A 21,263-nucleotide genomic window follows, 5' to 3' on the forward strand; every position below is an offset into this window, starting at 1 on the left:
TTCGAGGACGAAACTTTTTAAAAGATGGGGTGATTGTAACACCCGCGAATTTCCTATTTTGACATTTAAAATTTATTAAACCATTTGAATTACTTTATTAAATATTTTTGAATTATTCTATTTAATTAATTTTATGTCAAACACGATTTTTATAAACGTATTATATAAAAGCTCATTTTTATAAAAATACGTATTACTAAATTATATCTTTGAGTCATAATTTATACAAGAATAAATGTATACATATTTTTGGTCGGACAATAATAGTGACAGTAATAATATTAGTTCTGTCTCAAGTTAAAATAAACTCGAGACATTATTCCGTCTAGCTATAGACCGTCACATTTCACTTTGTACCTACTTTAATCCGGACCAACCATAATTTGACAACACGCTCACCTACCTCTTACACCCTACCTCTAAATATCTCCTTTATGTATATTATTATATAATTTATATAATTCTTTTATTATTATTATATATTATTATATATATTATTAGTAGTAATATTATTACTTTATTATTGTTGCTTGTTCATACGTGACCCCTACCCCTGCTTTTCTTTCTTCTCCTTCCTCTTTGCGAAACAAAACAACAGACAACAACAACAATGAAACAAGCAGACCTTACACCATTTTCAACCTCCAAAAACCCAGATTTCTCCCTTGTTTCTCAACCAAATTCCATTTTTTTTATACCAATAGCTTCCCCATCTCATCCTCTTTCTTTATATGTAAGAAAGGGCCAAGCTTTGATCCTATTTCAATTCATCCGGCTTACTAAGGATTCGGATTTGGTCTACTTTCTTTCATTTTTGGGTTTAAGGTCATCCTTGGGCGATTCCTCACTCGTTTAGGAGAGCAAAAAGGTAACGGTGATAGGTTACTCGACAATGAGTCGATATTTCGCCTTTTCTACTCTATTTCTACTTTTATTTGTCATAAAGTTTGGTTCTTTGGCCTTTCTAATGTATGTGGTTAAATTTTATGGTGTTAATGGTCTTTTACACGGTTGTTCGAACCCCCTTTTTGGCTCGTTCTCATGCTGGAATCGGGTATGGGGGAGTAGTTGAGTTCACTGCGTAATCCGTGTTGTAAGCTACTGTCGTTCCCGTCTTTCTGTCGTTTTTTTTGTTCTCTCGGCCGAAATGAGTACTGGTTATTTATACCTTAAGCGTGCTTGTTTCCGTCTTAGCTTCGTCTTCAATTTCCGTCTTGAGTTTAGATAAATGGCGGCTGGAACCTTATTCGTACTGTGACTGGAACTGCTTTTGTCCTCTGTTTTGGGGTCGCGGAATGGATGTGGAACTCTGTTTTGGGATGTCGATAGGGAAGTCGTTTTGGGGCTTGTGTTTGGGCTCGGTTTTAGATGTCTTGGCTCTGTTTTTTGGACTGACTTTGAGTCAGGTTATGGCGAGGGGTGGAGGATGGTTGTAGGTAATCAGGTAGGGGTTGTGTCGGGCTGCTCACGGCATTCGTATTGAGCGAGTCTGGTGGCCTGGACAGTGGCTTAGAGGGGTGGATACATTTGTATAATTCCCGTCTTGGGTTCGTCCCGTTTGGGTTTTTGTTACACGGTTGTAGATGATGGTGTTGGAATATATGTCCTCCGACAATAATGCGATCACAATTGTCGATCATATTGATCACATATTTAAATCTCATTACAAGAATACGGAAGGGATGATACATAATATAGATAGTCAACTGGTCCACACATATCGGTAATGATTGGCTGGCTAGAGTTTGACACATTTGCGTCGTGCGACGGTGGTGATCGATTGATCCTTGAGGTCACACCTAAAGGACGATTCCCTTAATTGAAAAGGTTAATTAGTTGTATGCCGATACAGATTAATTAATTCCTTAAAATTGAACAAATTTTTATCATAAGAGAGAAAATGACATCTTGTTATAATGTGATTAAATGAGATTTTATTTAGTAATTTAAGAAGTTATATTACTAAAATTAATCGGTGTTTGCGAAACACGCGAGATGAGAATGATAAGTCAGTTATAATTACAGAAGATGTTGTGAATTATACTAACTAGTAATTAAATGACCATTTTATGAGAAAGTAATTTTAAATTACTAGTCAATTGTTAAATATGATTTATTTAATTTGTAAATGATATTTAATTTGTTAAATATGCATTTTAAATTAAAACATGACATAAGACATGTCACATGTCACATGACATACAATTGTACAATTGACAAAAATAAAATGGACTCCATACTACACTACATAAACCGAAATTGATGGGCAATGCATATAGTTTTGTCTTTTTTCATTTGTCTTATTCATTTGTCCATAACACTTGATAGTGACATGACCATGGAAAAAGACTTACACATTAGTCTTGTGAAGACAAAAAGAAAAAGAAAAATTGTCCACTACTCAATGGTACCAACCGGTTTTGGTGAGCAAATAAGAGAGGATTTTTCCTCTATTATTCATTCTTACATTTTTATAAAAATACCACTCTCTCTCTCTCTCTCTCTCTCTCTTGTTCTTCATAAAAGTCCTTTTTATGAATCTAATTTGTTCATATCAAACACTAATAATACTAGTAGTAGTATGTGAGTATTAGTAACCGATTTTAAGGTAAACCACATGACAAATATCTAGTACATGTTAGTTTGTGGGATTAAGGGATAGTCTTGGGTGCTACTAATTGGAGGGCTTCTATTTTGAAGTCATGAATGTTCATCCAATATTGGAAAGCTCAAGAACTAACAAGAAGGAGATCTTGTTGGTGCCCATTTGACCGAAATTTTAATGGTGAGAAATTGATTTTCTTATCTCTTCTTATTTAGTTTGCATGCATAAGATTTAAATTAATTTTATGACTAAATTAATTTAGAACATATATGATTATGTTAAGTAATGAGATATAGATTTCTAACAAGCGGTATCATAAGCACAAGGTTGTTTGCATGCAAATCGGTTATTGTTTTTCCGAGTTATACAATTAACATATAAAACTTATAAATTTGTGTTTATTATGACATATCACGAAATTTATTATGCATGTTAAAGTTTCTGGTCCTAAAATGTTTTAGGATATTTTGGTTTAATTTATGGATTTTATTGTTCATTTTATATAATATTGGCATGAAAATGTGATTTTTATGATAAAAATGTCATTTTTGGACGAAAATTAGCTAAACTTGGAATTTTCCAGTGGTTTTTGGATATGTTTTCACATATATTATTTTTAGATGATCTGGAAATTTTCAGAATTTTTGGAGTTTTTATGCTCGAAATATGGATTTTTCATGTTAAAAATCGGATTTAGATGAAAAATAGGTTAATATGGAATAAATTTTGAATCTGGTCATAGAAATTTAGTATGTTGTCACATGCAATTTTACAAGATGTGTGTAAAATAATAGGCAATAATGAAGTCTTCATGCATAATTTATGGATTTTTGATGAAAAATAGCATAAATAGTGACTTAATTAGTGAATAATTCCTAAAACATACTTCATGACTAAGGAAAAATGTTACATGTTGCATTTTATTATCTTTTTCAGATCTAAAATTGAAAAGTTGATGAATATAATTTTTCTTATATTTTTATGACAATATTTGATAAATCCGATAAACCGCAACATTGTTTTTCCCGATAATTTTCGAAATTTTTAACCTACGTTTTTTGAACATTATGAGTGTCATGGTATTTTTCCAGAATGTTCATGAGTTTAAATTTCAAATTTTGAATATATTTGAAATTTTTGTGATTTATTTGAAGTTTATAGCATTTTATTGTAATTTTGAGTCCACTAATGAACAATTTTAAGTAATATAAGTTAATTATAGTCAAATAGTTAGTGGAGACTAATTTTGAGTCCTAAGTCTGTTAGGGTAATTAACTTGTGCATAAATATGAATCTATGTAATTATTGTGATTATAAAATGTTAAATCACGCAAATCCGTAAAAACCGTTTAATATACGATATTGGCTCCTTAAAGGCGATTTAGCATAAAATTGGGCATGTTTATACATATTATAATGCTGCATTTTATTTATGATTGTCATAATTTTATTTTATGTAATTTTTGAATTATGTAATTTTTACTTAGTATGGCCTTAGTTTTAATTGGTATTACCTGAAATGTATGGGAATATCGATTCGGTTGTAATTTATAGTGATCTCGTATCACCGTTTTGTAATTTAATAGATTTATTTTATTTTAATTACAAATGTATAATAGGAAATTATGTAGTTTGTTATGTAATTTTATTATTTCGGAGTTCCTTAAAGACGGTGTCACTCAAGAAGGCGATACATAAAAACGGTGTTACCTCGAGATGCGTGCCTCAACCGAAGTTCAAGGGACCAATAGAGTTGGTTTCCGAATATGTAATAGTTAATTAGATTTTCTATTTTAGGAAGGCCATACTAGGTGATAGAAATATACTAGGTGTCGTAAAATACTAGAATTAGCCTACCAAATTAACAATTTATAAGCCAAACTATACTCTAGACTACTCTAAATGATAAAGTAATATAGTGCAAGTAAGGGTCAGTCCCAAGAGAAGGTCTTTTAAGCTAAAAACTTGAAATGAAAACTAATGACTACTAAAGACAAAGCTATAGACAAACAATGGTTATTCACACTGGCAAACAATAGAGAGACATGAAAAGGGAGGTTTTTGAGTTGATTGATGACATGAAAACAAGGTAAAATTTGCAGTCTTTGTCTAAGAAGCAATATAACAAACACTTGGTGAGTAAGATGATTCAATAATTAAAAGAAACTTGGTGCAATTCTTCCTTTGTAACCAACAATGGTAAAGTTTAACTCTTTAACAACTCTCCTCTTAATTTCTACCCAATACTTTCAAGTCAAGATGATAACATACACAAATTAAACCATCTATGTATATTCTCCAAGTTTAATCAACAATTCATTAAACCATGAGTGCAAATCAAACATGAGCATTAAGAGTTGTGCCAAGACAAGAAGCTAGGATCAATTCTCACAAGATTAAACCATACAAATGAGAAAAGACATGAAATTTCCTACTTATTGCATGAATCCTTTAAACCAAATCAACATACAACAAGCTTGCTCCAAACAATCCTAGATAGATTAAACCATTTCTCTAGAATTTGCAATAGTTGAACAAATAACAAGCATGGATGGCCAACCCAAACATAAACTCATTCAACATGAAGATTAAGCATAAGGAAAGATCATTAGATAAATAAGAGGAGATTAAAAGAGTCTTACAATACCAAAGTTGGAGACTTTGGATGAATTACACCAAGAATGGAAGGATTTAGCCTTCCATAGTCTTCAAAACCCAAAGAAATAAAGAAAGATTACAACTTTGTATCAAAATAGTCTTCTAAATTACTACAAGCTTAAACCCTTAAGAATGAGATTAGATGAGATGATGTGATGGTAGGTGAATGTTTTAGGTCTTCAAACTCTCGGGTATTTATAGGCCTTCACGAAAACCTAGAAAGATTTTCACTTAGGAAGCCCACAAAGAAGATTAGAAAAACCCGTAAAGCAGAGCTGCGCAGGCTGCGCAAGCACTGTTCATGCCTGCGCAATTTTGCGCACCTGCGCACCCTGTTTGCGCAGGCTGCGCACAGGCTCGTATTTCTGGACTTCTATTTTCCACGAGCTAGACATCTTCAATTGCCTTCATTTCTTCTAGTCTTCATTCCTACTTCTCCCAACTGGTTTCCGGGTTACGAGTGATCCTCTTGTGCCTTGTCTTGACCTTTGAAAGGTGCTCTATTGCCGCTCGGGTTCCATGCATAAGGATTGAGTGCCCAACCGAGTAAAAATGCACAAGTTACCACCATATAACCAATTGCCAATTGTTAGGAAAAGTGTACCAAAAGACCCATATTAAAAGACACGAGGGTGATAAAATCACCCTCTTAGACCGACACAATACATTACTATCAAACTCCCCCACACTTAGACTTTTGCTAGTCCCGAGCAAAACCCGAAACAAGCAACCATGAAGTCTACAAGAGGGTGTAGGAGCGAATGATCTCTCTTCCCTTTCCTCTTCCTTCTTATATCTCCCTCAAAACACAACCACCAATTAAAAAGAAAAAGAACTTGACTCAAATTTGACACCACTCTTCACTCACTCCCCCGCCTTATTTCTCCCTCAAACACGGACATGACACACCACCAACGCCGACTCATCACGCAACTCCACCCTTCTTATATCACCAAAGTAGAAGTGGTCACTCTTGCCTTATCCCAAGGCAATAGCAAAGTGACCTAAACAATCCTCCAACTCATTCATCTTCCCCTTATATCACCCCCTTATCACTCCAAGCAATGCAAGTCATGCTACTAAGTTGGCCAAACACCAACAAAGATCAACAACTTAGTAGCCAACATGAAAAACCACCAATTTGAAGTAAAATTTTGTGACACAAAAAGAAATTAAATCCTAAAGCTAGCCTCCTTCCAAGACCCTCCTTATCACTCCCTTCTTGTCCCTCCATCTTTTTGGTGTTGCATTTTTCAATTTTTCGATTTTTTTTTTTTTTTTTTGTTTGAAAATCCCTCATTTTGCCCAAGGTGCCCTTTCAGGTTTTCACCTTAGCTTTTTCCTTTCCTCTCATCGGTGGCTCGCAACTCGATTCTTTATTTTGCCCGGAATGCCCTTTCGGGTTTTCATTCCGTCCTCGGCCACCTTTTCCAATCTTGCCTAGGTGCCCACCCTTGTGGGTTTTCACCTAGCCGGAATTTTCAATTTTTTTTTTTTTTTTTTTTTTTGCATTTGCATTTGCATTGACTTGAAAGACAATTTACATATGTTACAATTTCTCACTCCCCCACACTTAAATCTCACATTGTCCTCAATGTGAGGGAGTGCCAACTTCTTCAAACTTTTAGTTGGAGGGGCCCGAGCCTTCGCCTTGCTCATATGCCCCCCGGTTCATTCTTCTTCTTTCTCTTCTTTCTTTTTCTTGTTGGGCCCTTATGTAGGCCGCATTGACTTGAGCTTCATTGATGGTGGGTTGATAGGTTGGTTCATTTTGATGAAGAGTCATGCCGAAAAGGCCTTGAATAAGGCCAAAGGAGTCTTCATGGGCTCGAGCGTCATAGTAAGAGTCCTCAAGGTATTGGTGGTGCCTTTCGTTTTGCACCCCAAATTGTTGGCTCAATTCTTCACGCCACTTGTTTTGCTCTTGCCACATGGCTTGATTTTCCGCCCAAGCCTTGGCACTTTGTTGTTGCCATGCAAGAGACTCCTCTTGCCTCTTGGCAATCTCCTCAAGAATTTTCCTTTGGGCCAATTCGGCCTCATCTCCTAACCTTTTATGTTCTTCAAAAGATTTTCGAAATTGATCAAAACTCTCCAATCTTGGCGCTTGTTGTTGTTGCCAAGAATGGGAGCTCTCAACCCTCCCACTAATTGCTTCCAACGTCCCCCGGGTCTCCTCAAAGTACTTAAACATTTGGTGTTGCCATGGTGGTAAAGGTGGACTTGAGGAACCCCCGGCCTCAAACATAGGAGTGTCTTGAGGCGGTTGGTAGGATGAAGGAATGTGTGGGGTCTCATGGAAGCCCCCCTCAATTATCTCAACCTCTCTTTCTTCCTCTTGTTGGGGATCACGGGAAAATTCAACGGCTCTCCTCTTCCTCATTTTTGGTGGGGGTGGGTTGGGGAGATTGGCCTCGGCGGGACAAAAGAAGTCCCGGGCTCGTGGTCCACTCGGGAGCGGGCCATTCAAAGGTAGCTTCATGTATTGTACACCCCCCTCCCCCAACCAATGACAACTCCATGTAACCGTATCCAATGGATGAATCATGTGAGTCTCTACCAACCCCGCTTCATTGTAAAGGTGATTCCCCCACACTTGAGGTTGTTCATCCGGAATATCCCCAACCAAACTAGCCACAAAAAGAGTGACCAAACCTCCACAATTGATGCTTCCCTTCTTCTCACGTTGCTTAGATGCACCAACCACAAAAAGCCTTGCCCAATCCAGCACCCCCTCCCCCTCGGGCAACATCGCCCACATACACTCACGGACCCCATCATTGAATTTGGTAGGTTCCCCCATCGTAAAGAAAAAGCACGAAATCATCCGTGTAAGAATCCGGATGGGGGGGTTTGTGATTGAGGAGATCTTGTCATTGTTTGTCCGGGGTGTTTTCCTCGTGAGGGCAAACCAAGTATCGTCCAAGGCCGTACCCGGTAGGTTTAAGGAGGAGGGTGGTTTGGTGATTCTCAAAATTTCCCTCACCCTCTCAAGGGTTATGGTATGCCAAGTTTTGTTCAACCTAAAGCTCACCTGCTCATTCCCTCTTTCCCCCGTGAGTTGGATGGTCGAGAGGAATTCTAAGGTGTAGGCGGGGTATGTACGAGGTTGAAGGTTAATGTACCTCTCTAACCCCACCTTGGTGAGGAAGGCAAGGGTGTGGTCAAAGATACCCAAATCCCTCAAGGTTTCCGGGTGAAGGAATTTGGAAATCGGTAGGGGCTTACTCTCAAGGAACTTAAAGTAAGTCTTAAGGTTGTTTGGTAACCCTTCATCCCCCTTAAAAGGTTTGGGTGGTGCATTGGGTGGAGGTTGGTTTGAGGATTCACCCTTCTTCTTAGACTTTCCTTTGCCAAGACCAAAAACCATCTTGTTCTTTTTTTTTTTAAAAAGTGCAAAAACAACCACTTAAAAACAACCAAAAATCTGAAAACTTTTCTAAGGGGCAATTCAACAAACACCTTGTGTGCACTAGCACAATCTTGTGTAGCTAAGGTAATTTTGTTGAATATTTGCCTTTCCTAACAGAAAATGATTGCCAACAATCCCCCAAACAAGCAATTACAAGCAAGAATTTAACTCAACTACTCAAAGGAAATCGAATTGAATAAATTTAAGACAAAGATAGTGAAGAAAGTTGTTATACCTTCCCGAAAATCCTCAATCTTGCTTGAATACGGAAGAATGTTGCATAAAAACCCCTTTATAACCCAGAAATCCACTTGAACAAGCTTCAAATCAACCCGGAAAAATTCTAGGGTTTGGGAGATTGGGGGATTTTTGTCAGAAAATTGGAGATTTAATGGTGTTTTTGATTCCAAGGATGAATTTGGTGAAAAAATTGGTGATGAGAAGGAGGTTTGTTGTTGATAAGTAGTGATTTGGTTGTATTTTTAGTGATTGAGAGGAGGGGTGTTGGGGTTTTGTCGAAAAAACTTGGGTAGATAATGAGGATTGAAACCGGGATAAGAGAAGATAAGGAATCGAGATTACAGACCTGCGCATGCTGCGCATTCACTGTTCCCGCCTGCGCAATTTTGCGCACCTGCGCAAGCCTTATGCGCAGGCTGCGCCTTGCTTCGCAGTTTTTGCTCTTGTTCGTTTAATTTCAAATTCCTTACTTAGCCAAATTTTTACCCATTTCTTCTTGTTCCCTTTCCCTTGGTCTCTTCCAATAAGTTTGTCCATTAAACCCGGCTCTCATTTCCTCTTGGGCACGCCTTCCAAAAGGGTTCTTGCAAATCACTATATCATTAAACAAACCTCAAGTGCCTTTTTACATGTCAATGCAAATGAAATTAATTTAACGAAATTAACATGCGATTAAATAAATTGCGGAATTAAATTGCGGAAATAAACTACGCTAAGAAAGCAATTAAATTGGGATAGAATATTTACAAATTTGCCGTTATTTAACGTCGATGGCTCGACTTAGTCAATGTTGGAGAATCAATCTTTGTAAATTGGATCCTCTAAAAGAAGATCCTCTTCGCCTCGTAGCTCGATTCCTTTGTAGTAATTCTTCAACCTTTGCCCATTTACCTTTATCACTTTTCCCGAGGTCGGGTCTTCCACCTCCACCGCTCCGTGTGGAAAGACCTTCTTGACTTTGTAAGGTCCATACCACTTCGACCTTAGCTTGCCGGGAAAATTCTTGAGGCGACTTTGAAAAACCAACACATCTTCACCCTCTTTGAAAACCCTTCTTGTGACCATCTTGTCATGCCAAGACCGAGCCTTTTTCTTGTAGATGCTAGCATTGTCATAAGAATTGTGCCTAAGCTCTTCCAATTCTTGAATTTGAAGCTTCCGGTGCAATCCCGCCTCATCGACATTTTGATTAAAAGCTTTGATTGCCCAATAGGCTTTGTGCTCCACTTCTACGGGAAGGTGGCATCCCTTCCCATAAATTAGCCTATATGGGGACATGTTGATTGGGGTCTTATAAGCCGTTCTATAAGCCCAAAGAGCATCTTCAAGCCTCTTGCTCCAATCCTTTCGGTCGGGATTGACCGTTCTCTCCAAGATGTGTTTAACCTCCCGGTTAGAGACTTCCGCTTGGCCATTTGTTTGGGGGTGATATGCCGTAGAAACTTTATGAAGCACACCATATTTTTGAAGCAAGGTTGAGATCACCTTGTTGCAAAAATGAGTCCCCCTATCACTAACAATGGCCTTTGGGAAGCCGAACCTTGAAAATATATTGCTTTTGACAAAAGCTTGCACCGTCTTTGCATCATCACATTTCGTGGGAATGGCTTCCACCCACTTAGACACGTAATAGACCGCCAAGAGGATGTAGATGTATCCATAGGAATTAGGGAATGGCCCCATGAAGTCTATTCCCCAAACATCAAAAATTTCCAAGTAAAGCATCGGTTGTTGGGGCATTTCGTTCCTACGTGATATGTTGCCAAAACGTTGGCATCTATCACAAGTAGTAACGAAAGTATGAGCATCTTTAAACAACTTGGGCCAATAGAACCCGCACTCAAGGATTTTTCGTGCCGTTCTATGAGGCCCAAAGTGCCCCCCACAAGCGTACTCATGGCAATGTTTTAGGATGGATGGGATTTCTACATCCGGCACACAACGTTGGATGACTTGGTCTTGACACATTTTCCATAAATATGGCTCATCCCATATATAGATTCTAGAATCGGACTTGAGCTTGTTCCTTTGACTAGATGAGAGTGAGGTGGGAAACTTCTTTGTGACCATGTAATTGACAAGGTTGGCATACCAAGGCTCAACGGCCTTCATGGAATAAAGATATTCATGCGGTAAGCTACCGTCAACTACTCCCATAGTCTTCACGAGATCTTCATTGATGTGAAGCCTACTCAAATGGTCGGCCACCACATTAGCACTCCCTTGCTTGTCCTTGATCTCTATGTCAAACTCGCTCAACAAAAGCACCCATCTCATGAGCCTTGCCTTGGTGTCTTTCTTGTCTACAAGTTGCCTTATAGACTTGTGATCGGTATAGATGATGACCTTTGCACCCAAAAGATAAGCCCGGAATTTTTCAATGGCATACACCACCGCTAAAAATTCCTTTTCTGTGACGGTGTAGTTCCGTTGAGCATCATTCAAGAGTGAAGAAGCATATTGGATCACATATGAAGCTTTGTCATCTTTTTGTCCCAATACGGCTCCAATGGCAAAATCGCTTGCATCGGTCATGATCTCAAAAGGCCGATCCCACTTGGGTGCTTGAATGATTGGGGCCGATATAAGTCTCTCCTTAAACAAGTCAAATGCTTCCCTACAATGATCATCAAACACGAACTCCACATCCTTGTGCAAAAGTTTGCACAAGGGGTTAGCTATTTTGGAGAAATCCTTAATAAACCTTCGATAAAAACCCGCGTGTCCTAAGAACGACCTCACGTCTCGAGTATTAGATGGATACGGTAAGGTTTTAATCACATCCACCTTTGCCGTATCCACCTCAATCCCTCTTTTCGACACTATGTGCCCTAACACGATTCCGCTACTCACCAATAAGTGACACTTTTCAGAATTTAAAACGAGGTGAGAGTCTATGCACCGTGATAGGACCATAGCGAGATGGTCTAGACACGAGTCAAATGAGTCCCCATGGATGGTGAAGTCATCCATGAAGACTTCCAAAATGCACTCCACATAGTCCAAAAAAATGCTCATCATGCATCGTTGGAAAGTGCCGGGGGCATTGCACAATCCAAAGGGCATGCGGCGGTAAGCATAAGTACCAAATGGGCAAGTGAAGGTTGTTTTGGATTGATCCTCCGGGTGAATGGGGATTTGAAAATACCCGGAATACCCATCCAAAAAACAATAGTACTCTTTCCCACCTAACCTCTCTAGCATTTGATCTAGAAAGGGTAGGGGGAAATGGTCCTTCCAAGTGACTTGGTTGAGGCGGCGATAACTAATACACACCCTCCATCCCGTTTGTAAACGGGTGGGGATCAATGCCCCTTGAGGGTTTTTTACTACCGTCACCCCTCCCTTCTTTGGCACAACTTGAGTAGGACTTACCCATTGGGAGTCACTAATTGGAAAGATAATACCCATTTGGAGAAGTTTGATAACTTCTTCCTTGACAACTTCCATCATAGGTGCATTAAGCCTCCGTTGTGGTTGCCGGACGGGTTTTGCATCCTTTTCCAATCGAATTTTGTGCATGCAAGTGCTTGGGCTTATCCCCTTTATATCCGCGATGCTCCATCCAAATGCTTCTTTGTACTTATACAAAACATCCACCAATCTCCTCTCTTGATCACCCTCAAGTTGGTTTGAAATTATGAGGGGTAGAGTGTTATTTTCCCCCAAGAAAGACGTATTTCAAATGGTCGGGGAGTGGTTTGAGATTGGGGGTGGGTGGCTTAATGATGGGTGGAAGGGGCCTTTCAAGGGAGGCCTCTAAGGGAAGAAAATGGGATGGGTTATCATAAGTGTAGGAAGAAAAACATGATTCGGATGAGCTGGGAATTGCGCAGGCTGCACATGGGCTCGACATTTCCTCTTCAATTTTTTTACTTCTTTTTCTTCCTTTGATTCTTCTAGTGGTTCTTCCTTTTCCAATGCTTCTATACTTTCCTGCACATCATGAGACAACAAAAAGCGCAACCCTTCCTTCTCGACATTGTTAGTGAGGGCCACCTCAAGTGGGTCCCTATGACTAATTTGGTAAACTCAATTTGCCAAATGTTCAATTTTGTCAAGAAAGTAGCAACAACTCAAACCATCGGTCTTTTTCATCGTCTCATACACATTATATTTCAAAACTTTCCCTTCAAATTCCATGGTCAAAGTTCCATCATACATGTCAAGCTTGGTTTTAGAGGTTCTCATGAAAGGCCTCCCTAGCAAGAGGGGTGTAGCCTTAGAGTCCGGTTCCATATCCAAAACATAAAAATCGGCCGGAAACATGAATTTATCAACTTCTACCAACACATCCTCTACAAGGCCCTTGGGGTGAATTGTGGAACGGTCCGCCAATTGAATCACAACATTGGTCCTAGACAAGGGAGGCAATTCTAAGGTCTCATAAATGGAATAAGGCATGACATTAATAGAGGACCCCGAGTCTAGCATAGCTCTAGCAAAATCTTTGCCTCCAATTGAGCACGGTATAGTTAGCATGCCCGAATCATCGCACTTTTTGGGAAGATTTTGTTTGAAAATGGCCGAGACATGCCTACTAACCGTGACTCTTTCGACTCCTTTCCTTGGCTTCCGTTTAGGGGTGCAAAGTTATTTGAGGAACTTTGCATACCTAGGAACGGTGTTTATGATAGTAAAAAGAGGGATGTTGACCTCACATTTCCTAAAAGTCTCATAAAGATCGGTGTCTTTATCAAACTTCTTGGGACTTGTGAGGGCACTAGGAAATGGTACCTCCGGTTCATATTCCTTTTCAATCTCTTGGAGTGAATCCTTTGTGTCGGTGCTTCCTTCCTTTCCTTTGCCAATGCTCAAAGGACTCCTCTCTTTTTCCTCATTAGCTTTTGAAGATGATCCTTTCTCTTGTTCAACCACAAGTTCTTCTTCAATTTGCTCTTCAACCTCAAGAACCCTTTCTTGTGACTTGCCCCTTCTCTTCTTCTTGGGAGGGGATTCTAAAGTTCTCCCCTTTCTCAATGTCATAGCACTAGCATTCTCTCTAGGAGGAAATGTAGTGGAGGGAATAGAAGTTGAGGTCCTTTGATTTTTCTTGGCAAGTTCTTGGGCAATTTGGCCAAGTTGGACTTCAAGGTTGGCAACCTTGGCATCACTAACACTCTTGTCAACATCAATCTTGTCAAGCCTCTTGTTCGTTTTGACTTGCTCTTGCAAAATGTTCTTAAGCAAGTCTTGAACACTTGGTTCTTTTTGAGAATTGTTGTTGTTGCCTTGATTGCCAAATTGGGATGATTGACCTTGGTTTTGGTTCCTACCTTGGTTGTTGAAATTCCCATTCCTATTTCCTTCTTGATTGAAATTCCCATTCCTATTTCCTTGAGAGTTTGAACCTTGACCTTGTCGGGAATTTTGGTCCCTCAAGTGGTTGAATTGACCATTCACAAAACTCTTTGAGGTGTCACCACCCCAACCAAGTCTAGGATTGTCTCTACTCCCAACATTGTAATTGTTGCCACTAGGGTCATAATTGTAGTATCCTCCTCCGGAAGGATTCCTAGCATTTTAATTCCCATACCCCATTGCACTTACATTCTCCACTCCAATTCCTTCTTCAATCATGATGGGGCAATTTTCCTCCAAATGAGGACCTTGACAATAGTTGCACTCCACTTGATTCCCTTTTCTTCCATCCTTGTTTGGATTGTTCACTATCATATTCTTCACTAAGTGAGTCAAATCATTCACACTTTGCTCAAGGTTTTGATTGGATGAAGAAGAGGTTCCCATTGAAGAAGTATTCCTTGTTCCCCTTTGAGTTCTTCCATAATTCCTCGTAGTAGAGGCAAGTCTCTCAATGATTTCCTTGGCATCCACTATGGAAAAATTTTCCAACCCTCCTCCGGTAGCGGAATTGACCATTCTTTGATCATCTTGGCTTAGCCCTTCATAGAAGTTCACAAGAAGATCATCATCGCTCAACCCGTGGTATGGGCATTGAGCTACCAACTTTTTGAACCTATCCCAATACTCATACATGGTTTCACCATTGAGGTCTTGTTCTATGGTAGTAATGGCCTTCTTAGCACGGTTGTGACGGGCATCGGGGTAGTATTTATCAAGAAAAGCCGCCTTCATTTCCTTCCAAGTTCTTATAGATCCCGGCTCAAGATAAAAGAGCCAATCTTTGGCCGAATCCAACAAAGAAAATGGGAAGGCCCGTAGTTTAAATTGATCCTCCGTCACCCCATTCGGAATTGCACCTTCACACATCATGTGAAATTCCGAAAGGTGACGATTTGGGTCATTCCCCGCATGGCCGGCCATGGAACTTAGGCAAGTTATGGATAAAGAAGCCTTTGAGTTCGAAATTTGCATTGGCTCCAAGAGGGGGATAGGTGATACACAAGGGTTGCTCATCATAATTCCTTGCTCGTATCTCCCGGATGGTTCTTGTGTCATTCGCCATAGGGGGATACTCTACGTCAATCGGATTTACTTCAATAGGTGCTTCTAAAGGTGCTTCTTCTACTCTATGTTCTCTTTGTGCTCTTTAGTACCAAGGGTTAGTAAATAACCACGAATATGCTCCAAAAGCGTCCTCTTCCACGGGGGTTGATGTGGGTTAATATCCGTATACTACCCTTTAATTGCAGGACTATAACGTAAATTTAAACATGCAATTTATGGTCATAAAACGAAAAACATAATGAAATGATTAATGTATAGAAATCAACCTCGGGTCCTTTGATGCACGGCGTAAAGAAAGTAAATGATTCCCTCCTAATTGTTGCACCCAAGACCTTGTCCGAGATATGCCCTTGTGCTAGACGATGTTCTCCGATTGCCTTGCAATATTGGGAGAACTGATGTGAGTTTTCTTGAGATGTGAGATCTCGGTTTTCTGAGAGAAGAATGCTCTTGAAACCCTAATTATTTTTCACTAATGATGATTTTGTCGAAGGGAGGAGAAGCTCCCTTTTGATCCCTCTCACTCGGCAAAACCGAGACCCACACAAGGGAAGTGGGCTTCCACTTCCTCTTGGTTTTAACTCGTGGTCCGGTTCATTAAATGACTAAATGTATATGACACGGTTTTTATAAATCGTCATCGGTTATCGGCTATTAAAACATCAACTAATAACACGGGTTAGTTGAAGTATTAATACATGTCCGACAAAGACGATATTGTATAATTATATTCAATATACATTAATTAAATATAAATCGTTTATATTTAATTTTACTTAATTAATCGGTTAAGCTTAGCCCATGATATTTAATCCGTATTAAATATAATATCTCAACATCACATTTTGACTAATTACTAGTCAAATAACTCGGACTAACTGGTTAGTCAAATTTGGCATCTACATGACTGTATTTTCATACGGTCACGTCTCTCGAACGTGTCCTATAGGTGTGACTTTTAGGGACCAGTTGATCACCGCCATCTGTATGACAATAACGTCAAACTTATCTAGCAAGCCAACCGTTATTGATAAACGTGGATCAACTGATAATAATACCAAAGTATGCCCTTTGATCCTTTTAGAGGTTTGTAAGTCCTTGCACTAACTGTTAAGGACACCAACCCCAACAGTTGATTCACCGTGTTGTGGAGAACTAAACATAAACCTTCGCACTACACACACAAGTTAGAACTTCCACTTACTTATCAAAACAAAGAAAAGAGAAATAACTAACATGCAATTTAACAATCAAGCCTTTAGCTATGTTGCCCTTCCCCGGCAACGGCGCCAAAATTTGATAGCAATATACTAGGTGTCGTAAAATACTAGAATTAGCCTACCAAATTAACAATTTATAAGCCAAACTATACTCTAGACTACTCTAAATGATAAAGTAATATAGTGCAAGTAAGGGTCGGTCCCAAGAGAAGGTCTTTTAAGCTAAAAACTTGAAATGTAAACTAATGACTACTAAAGACAAAGCTATAGACAAACAATGGTTATTCACACTGGCAAACAATAGAGAGACATGAAAAGGGGGGGTTTTGAGTTGATTGATGACATGAAAACAAGGTAAAATTTGCAGTCTTTGTCTAAGAAGCAATATAACAAACACTTGGTGAGTAAGATGATTCAATAATTAAAAGAAACTTGGTGCAATTCTTCCTTTGTAACCAACAATGGTAAAGTTTAACTCTTTAACAACTCTCCTCTTAATTTCTACCCAATACTTTCAAGTCAAGATGATAACATACACAAATTAAACCATCTATGTATATTCTCCAAGTTTAATCAACAATTCATTAAACCATGAGTGCAAATCAAACATGAGCATTAAGAGTTGTGCCAAGACAAGAAGCTAGGATCAATTCTCACAAGATTAAACCATACAAATGAGAAAAGACATGAAATTTCCTACTTATTCCATGAATCCTTTAAACCAAATCAACATACAACAAGCTTGCTCCAAACAATCCTAGATAGATTAAACCATTTCTCTAGAATTTGCAATAGTTGAACAAATAACAAGCATGGATGGCCAACCCAAACATAAACTCATTCAACATGAAGATTAAGCATAAGGAAAGATCATTAGATAAATAAGAGGAGATTAAAAGAGTCTTACAATATCAAAGTTGGAGACTTTGGATCAATTACACCAAGAAGGGAAGGATTTAGCCTTCCATAGTCTTCAAAACCCAAAGAAATAAAGAAAGATTACAACTTTGCATCAAAATAGTCTTCTAAATTACTACAAGCTTAAACCCTTAAGAATGAGATTAGATGAGATGATGTGATGGTAGGTGAATGTTTTAGGTCTTCAAACTCTGGGTATTTATAGGCCTTCACGAAAACCTAGAAAGATTTTCACTTAGGAAGCCCACAAAGAAGATTAGAAAAACCCATAAAGCAGAGCTGCGCAGGCTGCGCAAGCACTGTTCATGCCTGCGCAATTTTGCGCACTGTGCACTGTTTGTTTGCGCAGGCCGCGCATGTGCTCGTATTTCTGGACTTCTATTTTCCACGAGCTAGACCTCTTCAATTGCCTTCATTTCTTCTAGTCTTCATTCCTACTTATCCCAACTGGTTTCCGGGTTACGAGTGATCCTCTTGTGCCTTGTCTTGACCTTTGAAAGGTGCTCTATTGCCGCTCGGGTTCCATGCATAAGGATTGAGTGCCCAACCGAGTTAAAATGCACAAGTTACCACCATATAACCAATTGCCAATTGTTAGGAAAAGTGTACCAAAAGACCCATATTAAAAGACACGAGGGTGATAAAATCACCCTCTTAGACCGACATAATACATTACTATCACTAGGATTTATTTTATGCTTTGCATTTTATTTATATGTTGCATGCATCGCTAAATCGCCATAACTAAAACATGCATTATCTTTTAATCGAGTTTATCGACCGTGTTAATTAGAATTATCGTAGTTCACCGCTTTAGTTCACTTAAAACGTGATAGATAATAAATTGACATGACCTCTCGCTAAAAATAAACAATTGAGACTTAGCCTTACCAAATAGTAGAAACCATGAAGTACCAGTTTCGCAAGGGAGTTGAGCCGGCTTTACCGTAAGACAAACCTTGTTACGTTGGTGAAGTGGGTGATAAATGTCTATCCACCGAATTCGTGTTGATGAGGGTTTCATCGGCTATCCCGTGCCCAAGTTGATGTGAATTTGGATCATGGACACATTTATTTGAAATTTGGATTGACCTCAACGGAAGTATTCATGACCGTAGTCGCATGTGTTCCGGGCTATAGATAAATATTAGAGTAATTTTATCGACCAAGAGTTCTAAAACTAGAATCGATTAAAGAGTTAATCCACCGAGTTATATTGATAAGGGTTTCATCGGCTATCCCGTGCCCAAGTTAATATGAATTTGGATCTTGGAATCATTTATCATAGTTGGGTAGAGGTCACTATGTAAATGCTTTACTTGTTATTTACAAGTATTAATAAAACGATAAATGTTAAGCTTTCCACTATTCCGTTATCATATTGTTCTATTTCTTTACCACAATTCATATACGATATCATTTCGATTCTAGTTCAAATCTCCATTAAAACATCGTAACAAAAGACAAAATATAAATTTGCTTCTAAAACCTCAAATGAACCATTGCTAAGGATCTCTTGTAAAGAGTATAGATAAAAGTTATTCATTATCAAACAGGTTTTTAATTCTTGACTAACACATCTACTTACAATGGATTGTTTTTCATATACTTAATTGAATTAAGTACCTTGAAGCGATAAATTATTTTGGTAATTAGATTTGTTAGAATTCGTAATTGACCAAAATAACGCAACCACTTCAATGAAAGTTTTAAGACAAAAACGATAAATTGAAGAGTAGTCTTCATAGAATTAAATTTTTGCTTCTCTAAGCAAAGATTCATTGAAATGAGTGGGAGCATTCTCTTAAACCGTTAAGAAAAGGGTGAGGTTCAAAGAGGTAAAATTAGAATGGAATTGATACAAGGTTATGATAAAAGTAAAGTTATTGAGAATAACGATACTAAACCTATCAATCCCGACCGATAAAGTTTCCATTGTCTTAAATGTTGGACACAAGAAAGGAAACTACCCCAAATTATTGAAGAATCAACAAGTTAGTTGTGGGACATCTAATGGGATCTTCTTCTTTAAATGTTTATTTGATTGACATAAATTTTGCCAGAACTACTTCGTCAATATTAGAAACCAGTGGAGGTTTTCATCAATGTGTTCGATACATAAGATGATTATAATATGACGACTAGCATCAAATAATATCGAGAGATAGAGTCATTGTATAATCAATCTAGTTTTGGGTTTATAGTTGTACTTAATTATGACTATTAAGTACATAAACTCTAAATAAGAATATATACTTGTTAAAATACAAAAGAAGTTTCACTTTTGTGACCCTATACACCACGATTTGATGTATGGCTAGCCCATTATCAAGGTGAGTATATTCTAAACCAAACTAGAATGATATATCATGTAGATGATGCAAGACTCAAATTGGTAACCCAAGATTAAACCTTAAATTCTCGAATGATCAACGCAAAGAGTTATCGAGTACTCTTGAAACCATTAGATTATTAATGGTATATGCGTATCTTGTATTCAAAGCAAGATGTCTCGTGCCTTTTGGTTGAAAAGGAGATCGAGATTGTAAATCATTGATCCAAAATAGGTTGATCATTTTCTTTTACCAACGATTTAAGTTGACGCTAATATGTTCACTTAATAAGGTAAATAGAGAAATCTTTGAAGAAGTTCAAAGTGTTCAAAGAATCACGATTTAGTTATGATGGGATTATCAAAGTGAAGACTTTGATATAAGCCAAAGGAAATGTGATTTAGAATCACAAGTTAATCTCTCTTAGCACGCATTATGGAATAATGTGTGGTTGGATAAGAAATCAAACGCTATTCGATATGGTTTGGACTTCGATCAAGTTACTTTGAGTTACTTGATCCTTTTGGGAATTTTATCATTTTGTCTAAATTATTTTTCCACTAAATCTAAAACGAATCATATGAGATATGAAATGGTAGAGTACCATACTTGTAAGTTTTCACAAGAAACAAATGCTCATTTTCCCCTTTCAATTATCACGACTACGACGGGTTTGCGGCTCGTGAAGCTGTCTTTCTAAAATACAAGTTTATTTCTAGAAGACAGAGTGGGAGAAATTATTCAAGAGCCACAAAGAATGCCACAAAGAATGGGATGTCGCAAGAAACTGGTCTTTCTTGGCTACATGAGACGTTTTGTGTAAGATGTTGTTTCTTTAAAACCTAGGAGGTTAAATTCGTCACTTGTTGAAAATGATGAATTCATGCTACTTTTAAGAAAGTAAAGAGCTTATAACTTACAAAAGAAATCGTTTGATTCAAGTTGATTACTTCTAGAAAGTGATGAACATATGACTTACATGAGAGTGTTTAAAGTCACAACTCAATACAAGGCTTAGAGCCATGAAAATCCGAAATAAAAGGCTTGATTAGTGACAAAGGGTTTTTGCACTAGTTGAAATGCTTAAGTCTATTTGGATCTTCTTAGGGATTGTGTTTCATTAAGAGGATACACATACAGCAAGTGAATCTAAAACCCACTTCTTCAATTAGAAGGAATGTATTCAATACATGTCTTGAGTTTTGAAGATTCTTGCAATCCTAAGATAATGTGAAACTTAAGAGAGGGTCTTAAGTAGGACATCAATGAGTTGGAATCAACATTTTGATCATGTGATAAAACATTTCTCGATAAGTCGATAAGTTGTGTTTACACATGGAGTTTAGTGGGAGTTACGGAAATTTTAGTAGTCTTATATGTGGATGACATATTGATCATTGCGAATGATTTAAGACTTTTGGAGTATTATAATACATCTTTAATATCCG

This window comes from Silene latifolia, chromosome 4 (genome assembly GCF_048544455.1).
Source record: "Silene latifolia isolate original U9 population chromosome 4, ASM4854445v1, whole genome shotgun sequence".
Classification (NCBI taxonomy): Eukaryota; Viridiplantae; Streptophyta; class Magnoliopsida; order Caryophyllales; family Caryophyllaceae; genus Silene; species Silene latifolia.